This window comes from Petromyzon marinus, chromosome 30 (genome assembly GCF_048934315.1).
Source record: "Petromyzon marinus isolate PM22_M1 ecotype Great Lakes invasive population chromosome 30, UKy_Petmar_22M1.pri1.0, whole genome shotgun sequence".
Taxonomy (NCBI): Eukaryota; Metazoa; Chordata; class Hyperoartia; order Petromyzontiformes; family Petromyzontidae; genus Petromyzon; species Petromyzon marinus.
The window spans coordinates 10,643,871-10,661,638 of NC_133696.1; the positions used below are offsets into that span (position 1 = coordinate 10,643,871).

The window sequence follows — 17,768 nt, forward strand, 5'->3', positions numbered from 1 at the left end:
CGACTGATCAAGGCTGCCAATGGAGATGAACACTTCCTGGCAGCTCATTAAAACAGGGGCACTTTGACTTGGATTCTACGTGGCCTCAGGCTGGACGTGTGAGCTGGACATTGAGCTCACTGTGGGAGAGATGGAGTCTTGAAGGATGGGGCAATCAGGTGAAGGACGGAGGTGAAGTCACGAGGAGCTAAATCCAAAATTAATTTCACATGCACAGTCTCTAATAATAATCATCATAGTACAAATGTGTTTGATGAAAAATGCGGTGATAGTTTATTCTGGAATTTGTGCCGAATATTTTGTAGGTTGCATTCATTATTGTATTTTTTTCATTGGTTTGTACCGTAATCTCCAGATTACACGATACCATTCACCTCCCGGCCGCAAACCACGTATTTAAAAAAAAAAGATGGGGGGTGCATCTTAAAATCCGGAGAACACTTCGCCCTGTGGAAAACGTGTTTTCAATCTTGCTGTTCAGAATCGTCTCCCGCAAGTTGACTCACCACAGCGATACACGGCCACCCAGGAGGCACCGCCACCAGCCATTGATAATCATCTTCCAGAAGACGTCTCTCTCCCCATGATAAAGCAGTGCGTTGCTCGCTGTCGTCTTCTGAAAAAGCGCTCTTCATTATTCCGTATGTATTGCCGTCTGGAGCGTCTTGTAATCTGGAGAATGCGGTAGATGTATATCGATTAATTCAAGTGAGAGAATAAGGTTTTCGAGCATGGAAGGCTGTTTTTACAGTATACAGACAGTATAGCAGAATCAGAATATGTATTTATACTAGAGGGATCCTATAAGCTATAAAGCTCTTTTTCACAGGTGTCCAGTATTCATTATACAATCTATGGTAAATACTGTCCTAACAGGCCAAAGGTTGCATTTTTTTTTATTTGAAGAGGAAGTTTTGACATTACAAACTTGGGTTAATATAGCGTAGATTTTCTTTTTTTTTACAATTATGAGTTGTAATAATTGTTCTGTATAAGTGTTTAGTGTCTTCATCTGAGAATAGTTATCAATCTGGAATCAGCAAAAAGTCGGCAAATTTTCTTCCAATTAATAAAACCAGTATATCTATAATAAAGTCACAGAAATATATATGCAATGCATTCACAGTATAATTATTCTGGTGGATATTTCTGAAACCTATTCCAATTATTTTTTGTTCTAAAAACAGAATCTTTTCAAACACAAGGCAACATTGATTGTAATTTTTTCTTCACAGTATAAGCTATTAATACTCTGCGTCATTTAAGGCCATGTATATATTTATAACTTTAACGAGTATAACATGGGTAGTATTTCAAGAACCTTCCAAAGACCAGTGGAACAATCAATGCTGGGGCATATTGCCGAGTGCCAGGATAGAAATTGAAGCAAGAGAAATGAGGACAGGAGCGTAATACTTAAAAAAAATGTTCAAGGAAATTAAAGAGACATGGGTAGATTAACGAAGTGATAAGAAATTAGTAAATATGGGGGGGGGGTCACTGCAGTTAATTATAACAAGGAACAAGGAAAGTATGTCAGCTGCAACACAGACCGTGGGATGTTGCTGCTGCTGCTGCTGACGCTGCTTGCTGTGAGGCTTTGCGAGAAAACCCAAGTCTGGTTGAGGGCAGGTGACATTGAAAATGCCCGCGCGGCGCACGTGGGTTGCTCGGCCACGGGAAGAGAATATTTTTAAAATCACACGGTGTAGCATAATGTACGCACGTACGTACGTACGTTGAACTTCTTTCGCACCGTGCGCAGCCAATCGTGCGAACACAAAAATCGGTTCCGAATGAATGAGCTTTCAATTTTTTTATTCAAAAGTGCATAGCTCCAGTGGCTTTCCAATATCGGAAGGAAGAGCGTTCCAGATGGCCGCAGAAGCGCGTCTGAAAGCACGCGATGCGGCGACCACCGTCTTTGTTCGATGGTCAGTCAAAAGCTGCTGTGAGGATGACCGGACTTTGCCTGATGGTTTATGCTCCTTGAGATCAGCAAGGTGTTGTGGTTCATTTTCTGGCAAGCACTTTGTTACACTGGAAACCGATTGCATTTTCACGTTGTCTCTGTACGAAGGTTAAGGGGCAGCCCTGCTATTGCTTGCTTGTGTAACACTTGGCAGTTGGGACTCCATGAGAGGGAGAGAGGGGGGGGGGGGGTTAGCCTACTCTTCACTATTGGCCATGCATTTGGGAATTAGTTGGATTCGCACACTTTACTCCAATCAACACTCAGTGGTGTATCCAGTTACACTGCAAGGTGTACAGAAGCGGGGATATTCAAGAAACTTGCCAACTGTTTCAGTTGCCATGCCGGGAGATGACATTGAATTAGCGACATGCAGGTCCACTGTGCTAACCATCACACCATGGCAACGCTGTCGTTGTCTCTGTACCTATATGTCAGTGAGTATCGGGCAATGCAGATCTCCATTGATGGCGTTGATCCAGTGGTGTATATTCTACATAGCTGCAGTGGAGACTAGTCTGCCCCTGGAGAAAAGAAAAACATATGAAATTTCCATGAAGTGTCAGTCACGAGGTTGTGTTATTTTGAATGCCCCAGGCTAAATGATGTGGCTGAGTTAACCTTAGCCAGGATTTAATGTCATCATCTCGTGATCAACACAAGCAGTATTCTGTCTCCTCACTCCGTGTTGCTTTGATTACAAATATGTTCACTTGAACACGACCAATATTATCCATAAATGGAGGTTTTTTTTTTGGGCTGGATTGCGAAAATATAAAAGCGTCGTTAAACTCGCCACCAGCTGACAGCCAATTAGTGAGGTGCATCACGTTCATAAAACATGCCATTGAGTTACTACCTCAGCACACCGATGTGTTGGAGGGTAAACCCACAACAGCAACCAGTCTCCTCAGGCTAGAGCAGCCATGGATAAATCCTCCTTGTGTTTCGGTCTTAAATATGAACAACCATTTAGATTTTAGACTGGCAAAACACTTGCGGACAGGAGGTCCTGGAAATGTATCCAGGCCACCGGTTGGCTACCCACGGTGCGAAAGAAGTACAACATGCATACAGATGCACACCATCTCAACGGCCATGCCAACACTCTTCTATGACAAAAGTGTGCATTGATAAGCAAGCTTGTGATGTTACCACCTCTATAAACAAGCAGCGACGTGTGTGTTTTAAACTAATCATGGGGCTAAATGGTGGGTGTGGGGTTCGGGTTAATGTTTCATCCGACTTGCATGGGCAATTGGGTGGCACTCCTAATGTTTTTTTCTCCAGGCACTGTTTTTTTTCCCCTTGTTAATAAAAACAACTAATAAGTGGCCAAACATCTAAGTATTTTGAATCAAGTTGGGCTTTTATGGGAAAACACATTGTTTTGCGATTATCAAACACATAAAGCATGTAATCTGGGCACAAATGTTTAGACCCTTTAAAACTTCACAACATTTATTTTTGCAAAGAGTGATTTCACAAACAAGCATTTGCCCACAAAACGACACCGTATCTCAGTCAATAACTAGGTATCAGGGACAAGCAAAACGAAGGACTATGGGCACCGATTTTTTGCAGACGTCGGTGTTTTTGGCTGGCCTGCCACTGAGTTACAATTATATGCAATGGAGATCTGGGAAGCGTTTTGTTTAGCATTTGCTGTCAGTGGTTCACATGTAACTCCCTTTAGCCTTTAATGCATCACGTTACCAAGACATTGTTTGTTGCTTTTATAGCTTGCATGGTGGTTATTTCCCCGTTCAAATTAGGGTCTATTTGTTGGCCAGCTTTAAAAACTAATACAATTACAATGTTACGCAATGTGAATACAGTTCCGTATCTCTGCATACAAACGATTGCTCTTTTATGTGTTGTAATTACTAAATTCTATGAAGTTGTACATCATACACACAACATAAAATGCCAATGTTAATTGCAAAGCAATCTGGGCAACATGGAATGTACTCGATGTATAATTTTCACGCATATTTTGTTTCCAGAGTTAAAACCCACGTGGGGCGTTAGTGCGTCTGTTGGAATGGTGGTTGGAATTAATGCGGGATCTGTTTTGGTGCAAGCTATGTTATTTATTTAAAAGTTTGTCTTATGGTGTACAATATCATGAGAGCCCACAGCGTTATAGCAATGGTCAGCTGGTCAACGCTGTGGGCTCTTATGAGATTATTTTTTTGTCCGAGACCAAGGTGCTCTGCAAACCTTCCGGCTACTATCAAAGGTTTGTTCATGAAGCCATCCAGATATATAAACACAGACATAACTTCAATCGAGAAGATGGATACAAATTGAGCAATCATTGGAAGGATGTTATTAACCAGGTAAAACCTTAACTGCTTTATAGTTTGCCTTCATATCCGCATCTCCAGTTTTCTTCAGCCTCCTACTCCCAGCCCCGCCCACTTCACAGCCCCGCCCACTTCACAGCCCCGCCCACTTCTCAGCCCCGCCCACTTCCCAGCCCCGCCCACTTCTCAGCCCCACCCACCTCCCAGCCCCCGCCCACTTCCCAGCCCCGCCCACTTCCCAGCCCCACCCACTTCCCAGCCCCGGCTTTGTCGTCGTGCAGAACCCCACTCCCCCTACCCCACACCCCCACCCTCTCTATCTCTCCTCCCTGGCTCCGCCCCCCCTCTCTTACCTATATAGCCTCTTGTTACAGCAGCCCTTTTGCCCACTTCAGCAATTGTTTCTTGCTGTGGTTGTCACACTTGATGACGGACGCTTGTGTTGTGCCCGAAACGTCGTGATTTAATTTATTTGTATTATTATACCTACGTAACTTTACCGAAAGAACCAAAGAGCATAGAGAAGGAAATAAATAAGTATATATATAATTACGTCAATGATTCATCAATAACCCTGCCAAAAAGGAAAAAAATACAGAGTAGGCGACGCTTCGGGCAGTAGTAGCCCATATTCTTGGGTCTTTCGGTAAAGTCACGTAGATAGGTTCAAATAATACAATGGCCACCTCCGCAGCTTCGTCGTCGTGGAGGTAGCTCTCCGATCTTACATTGACATGCAAATTTATCACATTAACATAACTAGCCCCACCCACTTTGCTTATGACCCTTGGGCTACACCCATTTCAAACCTTTAAAATAGCCTGCCCTCAGCAGCTTTCCCGATATTTTTTTCTCCTGATGACGATTGCTTGTGTTGTGATCGAAACGTCGTAGTTTTTTGTTATTTTTTGTTATGTTCTTTGAAACCTGTCTACGTGACTTTACCGAAAGACCCAAGAATATTAATTCCTGCAGCCACGAAAGCTTTACGTCAGTAGTAGCCCTTCTTCATCGTAAGTTATTTTTGTTCCATTTGATGCAGAGTTATTGACGAATGTCGTTCGGTCAGTCTTTGTTCATCTGTGCCTGTTGCACCAATGCAAAGGCAGCTTCAACAAACCAAGTGTTAGTAATAGGTTTTACCCTTTTAACTGGCACAAAAACTGACACCTTTATTCAAGGCATCATGTTTGCAATAACCACAACACAAGCAGTGAAAATGCAAACAAAAGAGACAACTCTGATAATAATATGCACTGTCCTTGAATTTGATTGGTCCACACCCGAGACGGCTTTTCTTAGAGCCTAGTCTCCACTGGTGTTGGACCAGATGACGCCAAAAGGCGTACAACTCAAAAACAGCGCACTATCAGAGTATTGAGGGCTCGGGGTGAGTTTTTGTGCCAGTTAAAAGGGTAAAACCTATTACTATATCTTGTTACTGGCAAAGGAGGTCTCATAATGTAAAAAAACCAAGTGTTGCGATGTATAGCGAGTAAGGCGCTACATCACGAAGACACACCACCCGTGCCACCATTGCCGCAAGGGTGCCACGCCGTCATGCCAAATTACTTTGCGGTATCGCACCCCCCCCAACCCCCCCCCCCCCGCCTTCAGTTGCTCTTCACAGACCCGATCGCTCTCAGTGAATGACTCGGGGAACATCGGCTTGACATCGCACTCACCTAACGTGACCATGATAGACTGAAAATGGCATCGCCAAGAGCCGGCATTCATTCGCGCTCCCGGTCTTTTCGCAACTTCGCCTTGAGATTCTCTGTGCCAAGTTAAAACATGTCATGCGGGTGAAGTGAACAATGCAACAACAAAAACAACAACACGTAGCCGGCATAACGGCGGCGCATAATGGCAGGTTTGCAGCGCCTGTTGTGCAACCTATCTCATGTATTGTGAATGACATATGCGTGCCTTGTTATCACATTGAATCCATCTTTATGTGTTTGGATCTTTCAAAAATAATAGGGGCATTTACAGATAAAATGCGTGTCTCCTTCTACATTTTGAATGCATGCATCTACATTAAATAAAATGCGAGGCCGCCAAAATGATGCAGCGGTAGATTATTATATCCATCTGTGCAGAGCTGTGAGCTTTACCCCTCTCGTATTTGTAGGTTTACTCTCAACTCGCCGGTGACTTCCCAAAAGCCTAATTCTCAAGAAAAGTATTGGTCAAACGTCCCAATGCAGCACGCTCTTGGGAAGGGTCTTAGTCAGGCATTTATGGGTAAATAAATAGGACTGTAAATCCTTGAGCTAATATCCATGCCAGCTGATGAAAGTCCACACCATCTGAATTTTTTGTGAGTTGTAACATAACACTCAGATAACCAACACAAGCTGAAGTGGGGAGAATATGTAAGTGTATGGAATCATGCCTTTACCATTTTTGGCAAAGTGCTTTAAAATATATATTTACTTATAGTATTCTAGCATTTTATTTTACCAGGTAAGGCCCACTGAGCCCTTTTTCAGAAGCAACCTGGCCACAAATAACAGCTCAACGAAGCGGGTTTTCAAGTGGAAATGTATAGCAGCCTAATTCTCTAATCACATTATTATAAATATGGAGGGGAAAACCAGAGGACCTGGAGAAAAATCTACACGACCACAGAGAGAGAGACACGCAAACTCCAAATATACAGGCGTCAGGGTCGGGATCGAACCCACGTCCTCCTGCATACCAGGCGAGGTAGTTAACATCTCACCACCGTGCCCGCGCTGTGTGACACCAACGTTCCATAACAAGGACACTACTGGTATATTCTTTCCAAGCTGCATTATTACATATACACATTTCAGGTGGCCTCGATGCCTGCTCTTACTTGGCTGAATAGATCTCCATCTCATGACGCGACTCCAATGGCGTAATTGTAACACAATTGGCAATATATAATGATATAGTTATATATTCATATCTACTTACAGAGGTGAATCGTGCAGGTGTAATTCGTGGCCCAGGGAGTAGGCTCTTTGATTGGCTCTTCACGATCATATGAACAGATTTCTCGCTTCCCTGAACAGACCACATTTGTGTCATTTGGTTTGCTCCCTACTGTGCAGTCCACTGCCAAGTCAGCTGCGGCCATGTGCTTTGCATCTCATTGCTTTTATTTTCATACCGTGCAGCTGGGGGAGCAAATGCCAGCACACATTAGCATCGTCTCTGTTGGAACGTTTCGAAGCCTTAAACACAAAATGAAACGATCACGTCGCGGTTGAGGTACAAAAGGCTAAACAACAACAAAAAACCCCACGAGAAGGATGGGTGAAGCTAGGGTAAAACAAACATTCGCGTGCAGTATAGAGCGAGCAGCTCGCGGTCGAATGGATGCGAGTTCAAATCCGGGTTGACTGAGCCCAACATCAGATTCACAATCTGTATTTATCTTGGAGAAATCCGATGAGCTACGATGCTCTTTTTCGCAGACGCCCAAGCAGGGGTTGGTCAAATGAGTAACCGCTTCATCTTCTTTGGTTCTTTCGGTAAAGTCACGTAGAATTAGAATGAAATAATAAAATAAAACAATACAATTCTCACGAGTAACCGCTTGTTGGAGAGACATCAACACTGGCTGTCCTATGGAGAGGCTCATCCTCGCCATAGGAATGGGGCATTTCCGCCACTATCTCAGGGTTGTAAAGCAGGAGATGAGCATCGCCTCGATGCTCATTTGAGGAAATAAACTACTGTGATTTTTTTTTCCCAACAGTATTACTTGGAGGCTACAAACGTTTATTATCAGCATCATGGGATGACAGTTAGGGAGGAAGGAGGCTACTAAAGAAGGCCACGCTTGTGAGTTGGGTGAACCAATTCTTAATAGTTTACATTTTGATTTCGCAATTTTTTTGTTTTGCCAGTCATAGTCCCACCCCCCCCCCCCCCCCCCCATTCTGTTATTGGCATATATGCAAAGAGTAGGGTGATTCTACTTTCCCAAGAGGCTTGTCACAGCAGATGTCACACACATCTAGCAGGGAACAGCCTGGAATTGATATCACAGGCTTAAGCCCGTCATCCTTCAAGGCTTTATCTCACGAAACCACTCAGACGCCGTTCTCTTTATCTCTGCATTGTGTGTGAATGCGTTGTTCTGCACGCCTCTTCTTTGTGGCGAAATCTCCCGTCGGGGCTTTTGGCTTCTCCAAAATTAAATGCATATACAAATGTCCGCAATGGGGGGGATTTCGTGCGCTTGTTCGTTCATTGTGGAGAAAAATCCGTGCCTGTTGCCACTGTGTGGGGTCAACGAGTGGCGAGGCGTATGTCAAACAGAACCATTGACGGCCGCCTTACTCTCTTCTCAATGTGCGGCTGAATATTGCTAATAACTCAACGAAAACTACTTTTAAGTTTTAGACGCAGGGTTTCGCGACCAATGTTACCCATGATAAATGTCGTGGGTTTACTCTCCAACACACCAGTGTGCTGAGCTAGTAACTAATTGGCATATTTTGTTTACGTGACAAACCTTGCTACTTGGCTGTGTCGCGTGGTGGCAGGTTTAACGACACATTGATATTTGCGCGATTTAACCGGAACATTTTTTTTTCTATTTTACCAGGTCAGGCTCACTGAGCTATGTAGCTCTTTTTTAGAAGCGACCTGGCCACAAATGATAGCTCAATGAATCGCCTTATCACGTGGACATTTATAGCAGTCAAATGCCATCACCGCATGTTGATTCTAAACGTGGAGGGAAAAATCGGAGGACTCCGAGAGAAATCCACGCGACCACGGGGAGAGAAACACGCAAACTCCAATTGTACAACAGGCGTCAGAGTCGCCTGTATATTGTGAAAACTTCAAATATTGCGAAAGCGATTGCTCCATGCTCTCTACCTTACAGAGGAAGAGAGAGGGGGATGGCATGGATGAAGATTCTCTGGTCTGTGACACACACGCATACACATGCAGAGTCTATTCCAGCAGAAATGTGGGCGCGCGTTGCCGCGAAAGAAAACTTTTTTTCTGAATGGTATCGCCAATTCCGCGGCACGGTTTCAATTAAAAGTTATAGAGAATAACAGCAAAGACTGTAAGAGCTACGGAGAATGCATCTTCTGTGTGCACGATAGCATGAGTAACAGTCCTTCATCACAATCTCTGTATGTCATTTATCCCTCTTGTTTTAGTGGAGCATCAAATACATTTCATAATGATATATATCTCACTGCATGCCATGTCCTTTCTCAAACACATCGGTGATCTTGGCCTTTTAAATGAGCTCCGTCTCTGATTTTACTCAATAATTCTGCATGAGACAAACATATACTGGCGATATTTAAGATAGGAAAAGTGATGGAGGTGAAAAGTAGTGGATACTTTAGCAACGGGCATGGGAGCATAGAAACACATCGCGACAATGGGATGTTGATGCCTTGCCCTTCGCTGCCCACGAAGTAGTCCCTATAACAAACCTCAGGGTCACGGCGGGTAACCAATCGCAGCTCTATCCAGGCTCAAGCCTGCCGAGCGTCTGAGATGTGACGAGATTTGGCGTATTGCCGGGTGTTGTGTGTATGTACGTGTATTGAACTTATTCTGAAGGTGCTGTGTCTGGTAGGACAGCGCTGGAGTGAAAGAGCCACGTTCAGTCTGGCTCATTCACTCCAGCGCTGTCCTACCAGACAGTCTCGCCCCCTTCACCTGATGAAGGCCGCTTGTGTTGTGGCCGAAACGTCGTGAGAATATTATTGTGTTATTTTATTTTATCAATTTATTATTTTATTATCATTCTACGTGACTTTACCGAAAGAACCAAAGAAGATCATAAAGAGTAGCCCTGTGTTCATCCACTGCTGGATAATGGACAGTCAAAAATATATATTTTAAAAAATATATTGCATGCGTTATTCTATGCATGTATCATTATCGTGAAAATAAATCGATACATGTATGAATTGTTACGTGGTAACTCATTGGTTAATAGGCGAGCACCACGAACTATTTTAATACATTTGAGAAATTAGTTTAATCAGTTCCCAAACTATATTCCAGCATCATTGTAACGTGACTAATTTTTTTAATGCTTATTGAAAATTAAAATTTAAACAGATGGTTCTTTATTCACATCTGAATCATTTTGTTTTACGTTTGCTGTCTATAATTAACTCCAGCAGTTTTTTTTGTATTTCTGATTAAATATTTACGTAGGTTTATTTAAAGCCTCTGTGCCAGTTTCTTTGATATTCCAAAAAAAGAAAAAGTTGCAAGCGTTCAGAAAGGATTTTTCTCAAAGCTATTGAAATAAAATGTATGATATGGGTGAATTAATTATGCATTGCAGTATGAGACAGATTACGGTCTATGAATTGTCAGTGCATCATCAATTATTTACGAAGATTGATATTATGCCAATCCTGCCAAAAAGTACGTTTGATTGTGATTAAAATATGTGGGTGTCATTGAACAAGTTGACGCGATCTCAATTTCGTGATCATTATCGTCACTAAAACTCGTTTCACAGTCTGCGATATAATTTAGAGAACAGTGACATTGGTAAACTGTGGGTGTGCAATTGCAAAAGTACGAATACATTTTTAAAAATCCTTCAACAGTCGAGCAAAGCTTGACGCATTGAACGCGGCTGATGAATGTGCGTCTATTATCAGCATGATTTTGCGCATGTTCAAGGCCTTGCTTATTGATTATATCCAGTGTTATGTGCTGCTGTGGATCGACTGCAATTCGCGAATATGAAATGTATATATGCGGAAATTAATTTGCCTAAGTTCCACTGTACGCCTCGTATCAACCTCCTTTGTCGCAACTGTTTTGCCGTTTCTGGGAAATGTAGAAACAATGAAACATGCTCTCATCCTTGACGCATGGGATGGGCGATCTCGGTGGACGAGACCATTTTGACCAGAGAATCCGAACACATGTACTGCTCTCATTCCATAAAAAAAGTTCTGAATATACATGTGCGTGTGGCATGACGCTCAACATGGGATACGGCATAGCAGGAATCCTCCTACAATGCAATTGTCAGCCGGTTCGACATAACAGCACGACAATTGCAACATTGGATTCATTTCTAAAACGCCCCCCAACCTCTGTTCACCCAGCAGCTGTAAATGTGTGACTCAAAGGGATCTCAAAAGTAGTTCTGTGGTGTCTACTTCCGTCCTATACCACAGGGGTTGTACTGCTGCGTGAGTCTTCTGGATGATTACTTCTCACGTTGTGACACCGACTGATTGCACGATTTAGATACAACTGGGGCGTAAAGATAATAACAAACGTGACCCGGCTATCACACAGCGCAAACTATAAAAAGAGGCCAATTAAATCATATTAATTATAAGTATTGTTATGTTAAAGGGACAAATTAAAAAAAAATGTTGTTGTGGGTAGCGAGTTTTTAAACTGTCAGTTACTGTGGGCCAACTTAATTCCCCTCCACGGAGGCAGTGGAGAAAGACTGTCCCAGCAAGTGTCACTCAACAGTCGCCGTGTCTCTTGCCAGACGCGCTGTGGTTTGTCGCACCTGCCATCACTCCATTTTGAGCGCAGGGATGACGTCTATCATGGCGAAGTCGCGGGGAATGTCACGGTATCTTCGCTAGATTCTTCTCGATGCTAACAGAGAAACTTTGGGGCGGCTGAGCAAATCACCCTTTCGAAAAGGCAACATTTGAGATGACAATCGCCCCATGCTGCTATTGTGCCACTGTGAACTTCTCTACGTGTAGGTCACACACGTTTGAAGCCGCAAAAAAAAAACATTTAATATTTTTTGTGATCCAGTAGAAATATCCCAGGCGCAAATAGCCACGTGAAGCCAATTAAGGATTATAACATGAGAAACCTTCCAATTCTGGTTATTCTTCTGGTGTATGGTTCTATAAAGCAACTCTTAAGTCCATGCCCAGGTCTGATAACCAAAGCACAGCCTCGGGGAAAGCTGTCTGAATGTCTTCAATCCATCTGATTAATTTAAGCACCGTTCATATTGGTTCACAGTGTGGTCCATGGTCCGGTCAAAATCTCCACAGCCACGTGCTGGTCTAACAACCTCAAAATGTAGGCTTAAATTACCACATGATAGAAATAAATTGGCCATTTATATATTTACATCAGTGTGAAGGGCATTATATTTCAGATGAATACTTCAAATCAATGAAGCCCTTTGCAAATATATTTTTATGATTAGATTTTGAATGGCTGGTAAGGGACCACGTATCACGCTTTGTGCACCCATTTCGTGCTCTTAAACCCAGTCAAGTGAGACTTGTGATGCACTTACACGACTATTAGGAAGCAGTGCTAATTTAGTGCTAGTCTAGTCCACAAAAACCCGCGGAATGTTTAGTCAAGTCTCAAGTCTGTGGAGTTCAAATGAAAGATGCTAAGTTAAAACAGTGAACACGCTGTTAATCGAGCCACCATTTTGTTGTATCGTAGTGACGAAGTGAAATCCACTGACTTAGACTCGACCAACGTTCCATGTGTTGTTACCCATGAGACTACAAACAAAATGGCGACTAACCTCGCTCTGCACGGATGGGTGCTGGCTCAGATAGCATACTGGGCTTGCGGGCTCGGCCAGTGTTGCGGCAGTGCTAATGGGCTAACGCTACACCAGGTGAGTCCGGAAAGTGGGCCCAAACTAATTCCCCGTCATCAGGGAACCGCGCGTTTTTGTTTGAGCCTCTCTCATGGAACCAGTTGTGACATCATGGAGTCACAACATAAGCTGGGATGCAAAGTCAGTGGCATACCTACTTTCATTCAAAATCCCTTCTGTTTCTGGTGAAGAAAAAAAATAATGGGATAGATGTAGGTAGAAAAAACTCTATTCCATGTTTGGATTAACTAGCGACTATTTTTTTTATTTAACCAGGTAAGGCCCACTGAGCTACAAAGCTCCTTTTCAGAAGTGATCTGGCCACAATTTGATAGCGCAACGAAGTGGCTTATCATGTGGAAATGTATAGCAGCGAAATACGCTAAAAGCACATTGATTCTAAATGTGGAGGGAAAAATCGGATCCGGAGAAAAATGCCACACAACCACGGGGAGAACATGCAAACTCTAAATATACAGGGATAAGGGTTGGAATCGAACCCACGACTTCCTGTATACCAGGCGAAGTAGTTAACATCTCGTGACCGTGGCGCCCCCTCCAAATGTAGGTCTAATTTAACACAGGCTACTGTGTGTTAATAATGTTGCATTGTACACAATTGCCTCCAACCCTGGCTCTGGGGGATACTGAAGGACACAGGGCATGGAGGGGTGGAGTAGGATGGGATGAGCCTACCACGGTACCTCGTGCCTCAGGAAGTGTGGAGACATGGATCCGTTCCGTGCTGCTGATCCTAGAATACTAAATGGGTCATTCCTAGGCTGCTGAGACCGTGTAACCATAGCGATAGATTTTCATCCATAAAGTGACTCCCAGAAGGCCGTGGGTCCAATAGGTTGCGCAATAAATACTTTTATATTTTATGTAGAGGAACAGCGATGTAAAGGAGATCTATTGTCTGAGTATCCATGAAGTGGCCGCTTGCTCTCTACAAAGTCGTTGGGCTAATTCCAAACCCTAACCCCAACTATAACTCCTAAACCTGACCAGAGAGCTTGATCACGTGCATTTTAAAAGGTTAAATGATGTGACGATGTTATCGATGTGCCGTTGATTATTGAATGTGGCTGCACATTCACGACCTCTGTCTGCTCAGGCTGCACTGCTTTGTTATGCCAAAATAATCAATAACTTTACCTGGCAGCGTTATTATTGTCATGACCTTCACATAAGCAGGTGAGCAGTCATTGCAGCATGTATTTATAACCAAGGTGAGAAATCACCGATGGCAATTCATTCCCCATCGAGTGACCTCCACCGATTGTTGGCACTGCGTGCACTCGTACAGCAACAGTGCGACTGCAGACTAATATTGAACCTGCCCACACGCACATACATAGAGCCCTTATGTCAATCCACTCCTCGAATGAAGGCCTGGCTTCTGGTTGGGTCCTAAACACATAATTATCATTTCACATCAATAGCTTACTGTTAGTATGCACATTGTTAACTCATTCACTCATAACCAGGTGGGAGTCATTACAGTGCAAGAGCAATTCACGTGCTGCGATTCTTCCATGTTGATTGGATGACCACTGGTTGATGCTCACTTGACCCAGCCCTCTTGTAGCGTGACCTCCTTTAAAGAGGGGAGGCGCACAAACAAACCATTGCTAAATTAACATGAAACCGATGTTAAAACCTAGACAGAATGGGTTACGTTCTTCTTTTGTCGATCGTGAATTCTGCTCTCGCTCTCAGCCTCTGACTTAAAGGCTACAACGCCCATCGCCTAATTCCCACCGGTGTTAATTATTGTACCAACGTTTATTGACTTGACTATTACATTTTTTTTATGTGGGCTGGGTATAATATTAATCTAGTTCAAGTGAAAAATAATAGTAATAAAATAAACTGTTCCCAAACTATGAAGGAATACAAATCATGAATAATTGATTAACTTAATAAATAATATTTTTCTGCATCAAACATGTACCCACTGAAGCTATGTCCGGTCATTAGAGACATTGTAAGAATACATTATTTAAATGTGCATCAACTCACAAACAGGGTCATTGAATGGCTAAATAACTGAAGTTATAACGTGTGTTGCCTTTCCACGTCGCAGTGGCTTATCGATGTAACACGTCGTATGAAGTCAGGCAGAGAATGCGCATCTACGACCTGGACTGGCTCGGCGTTCTCGCCGCCACTCCTATTTTGATCGAGTGTATATCTATGTTCTTTTTCATTCATGACTTGTTGAATGGGTCAACGTAAATTGTGCTGGCCTTAAATGAAGCATATCCCGATGGTTTGGTTACATGGCACACATTTGTGTTCTCATGGGGGGGCGGGGATGGACGGGAGGGCGTTTAGCTGAGGATGTTCATCCTCTGGAGGCATGATGAGAATCTCCAGGAAAAGGCTTGCGATGGGGGTCAGCCTTTCTCAGCAAGGGATGATTTATTGCCGTGACAAAATGCGTTTTCCGTAAGCGTGGTGGGCTAACCTTAACTGGAGTGGAGGTTTTTTTTTCTCGCCCCTCCGCAGATTTCTGAAAATCTCTCGCCCTAAATATTTGGTTGGAAGCACATTGAAAGCGGCGCCATGCTTTCAAGTCCCTGTATTTATAGCCCCAGGTTTTCACGGCGGCAGAATCTCATGCGAGCCTGCGTGAGTCATTTCATAACCAAAAATAGAACGACGGTTATTGTAAGCCGTCTAACGCACCCGACGGTGACATCTCTCACATCCAACAGAGTTTTTAATTAAACACCGTTTGGGGAAATAAAAAAAAGCGTTTGCCAGTCCCCAAGAGTACGGTTAAAATTTTCACCATTTATTAAAAAAAAACGCGATACTTGTTTTTCCTAAAAAAAAAATGTGCATTTACAAAAAAAGAAAATTACTCTTTATACATTGGCGGTGGTCACAACATTTTGCTAATAGGGTATCAAAAGCATGGAAGATAGTTTAATTTACCTAATGGCATGTTACTAATCTGGCCAGATGGGGGCCGTAGCAGTGGGCTTGACTCGGATCCAAAAGGTTTGTGAATCCAAATCCCATTTGGAGGATGACTTAGAGCATCACTCTTCCAGGACAAATGGATGATTGAGTCCTGCTTTGTCAGATGTCAGCGGTCGTCATTCTGTTTGAGGGTTGATCTCTGCCATAGGAATGTGGAATGTTTACTTCTCACCCAGGGCTGCCAAATGCAGATGCTATCACCAAATGCTTGTTTTGAGCATAAGACATTCACTTTTATATTAAACCAATGCACAATTATATTGTATGCTATGATGTGATTACCCGCACGGCGAGGTGAGGCCTTCATCCAGCAGTGGATTGACAAAACGGCAGTGCAGGCAGTTCTCGACTTACAAATGTGTTACGTTCCTGAGACGCGTTCGTACGTTGATTTGTTCATATCTCGGAACTCAAGAGTTAGTTGTACATTGGGTTTGTGTTATAAAATGTGTTATGGTTCAACCAAGAAGGGAAACATTGTTAAATTCGTAAATGAGAAAAAGAATTGTACATCTGCATGTAATACTGTAATAAATACTGTATCGTAGATAAAACAAAATACATATTCTTGGTTCTTTCGGTGAAGTCACGTAGAAGGGAAACAATAAAATAATAAAAATATTAAACAAAATTATCACGACGTTTCGACTGCAACACAAGCAATCATCATCAGGTGTGAAAACCACAACACGAAAATTAGAAGAAAGTCGTGAGAATTTTATCGTTTTATATTTTTATTATTTTATTGTTTCCCTTCTACGTGACTTTACCGAAAGAACCAAGAATATGAATCCCTGCAGTCACGAAAGCTTTAAATCAAAAACAAAATACATTTACATGAAGACGATTGCTTGTGTTGCGATCGAAACGTCGTGATATTGTTATTATTTAGATTATTTTTTCTATCTACGTGGCTTTACCGAAAGATCCAAAGAATATTAAAAAAACAATCAGTTTTATTTTCACTCGCCTTGAGTTGAACGGTTTACTGTCAATGCGCATCACGCGAGATGTTGGGACTCATTCATCTCGCCGAAGATCACACCACCGAACAAAATAGTTCCGCGTTTCGGCTCGTAAGTACGGCTGAACGTTCGCGAGTTGGATGGTTCATTTGTAAGCAAAAAAAACCGCAGGCACTCGTATATACTACAAACATGTCCTATACTTGAAATGTGTCTATAAGTGTGCCTAATGGTGATTCCTCACGGTCTTCGTACTTTAATTGACGACTATTTCATGAATGGTTTATTTAAAGCTTTCGTGACTGCAGGGATTCATATTATTGGTTCTTTCGGTAAAGTCACCACGTAGAAGGGAAACGATAATTCAAAAATATTCAACGTGCGGAAATAAAGTGTATTTGCTCAAATGACCATGGAGACACTTTGACGTTCAAGTGCAAATTAATAACCGTAAATAATAAATTTTTTTTTATCAGGATTGAGTGTAATTTGGCGGTATCGACAGCATTTGCCGATGCCACCACACCTTGTCATTGCTTCCTTTTGCTAAATCAAACAGCTGTTACACAGTCACCGACTGATCCCCATGTCCAATTTTACTGTAATCCGACCATCTGGCCTCATGAATTCCCCTCGGTTGCCGACTTCTCAGGGCCATTGCTGTGATTGTCTCGGTAACCTGCCCTCCTCTATCCGGCACCATCTCAGCTTGCTCTCCCCCTGATTACAAGGACAATGAGGGTTGCCACCTTTTCCACTTCAATGACAAATCTGGACACATTTCTCAATCAGGCTCGGTCTATTATCAACACTGCGCAGTGTACTAGAATACAATTTCAAATCAATTCCTGACACCCGAACATGGATGCCAATTTTTCCGGACTACCCAGGTCAAACCCTGATCGGTGGTGGCAGGTAACCCTATCCACAAC

General features: G+C 42.8%; 1 long non-coding RNA gene across 1 annotated transcript; it reads right to left on the reverse strand.

The window, feature by feature from the left end:
- Positions 1-249: 249 nt before the first annotated feature.
- On the reverse strand, positions 250-7,931 carry LOC142929388 (uncharacterized). Its single transcript, XR_012945693.1, has 4 exons — positions 7,228-7,931; positions 5,967-6,058; positions 1,554-2,496; positions 250-672 (listed from the first exon to the last, which is right to left on the reverse strand). It is a non-coding gene; the product is annotated as an uncharacterized LOC142929388 (long non-coding RNA).
- Positions 7,932-17,768: the final 9,837 nt, after the last annotated feature.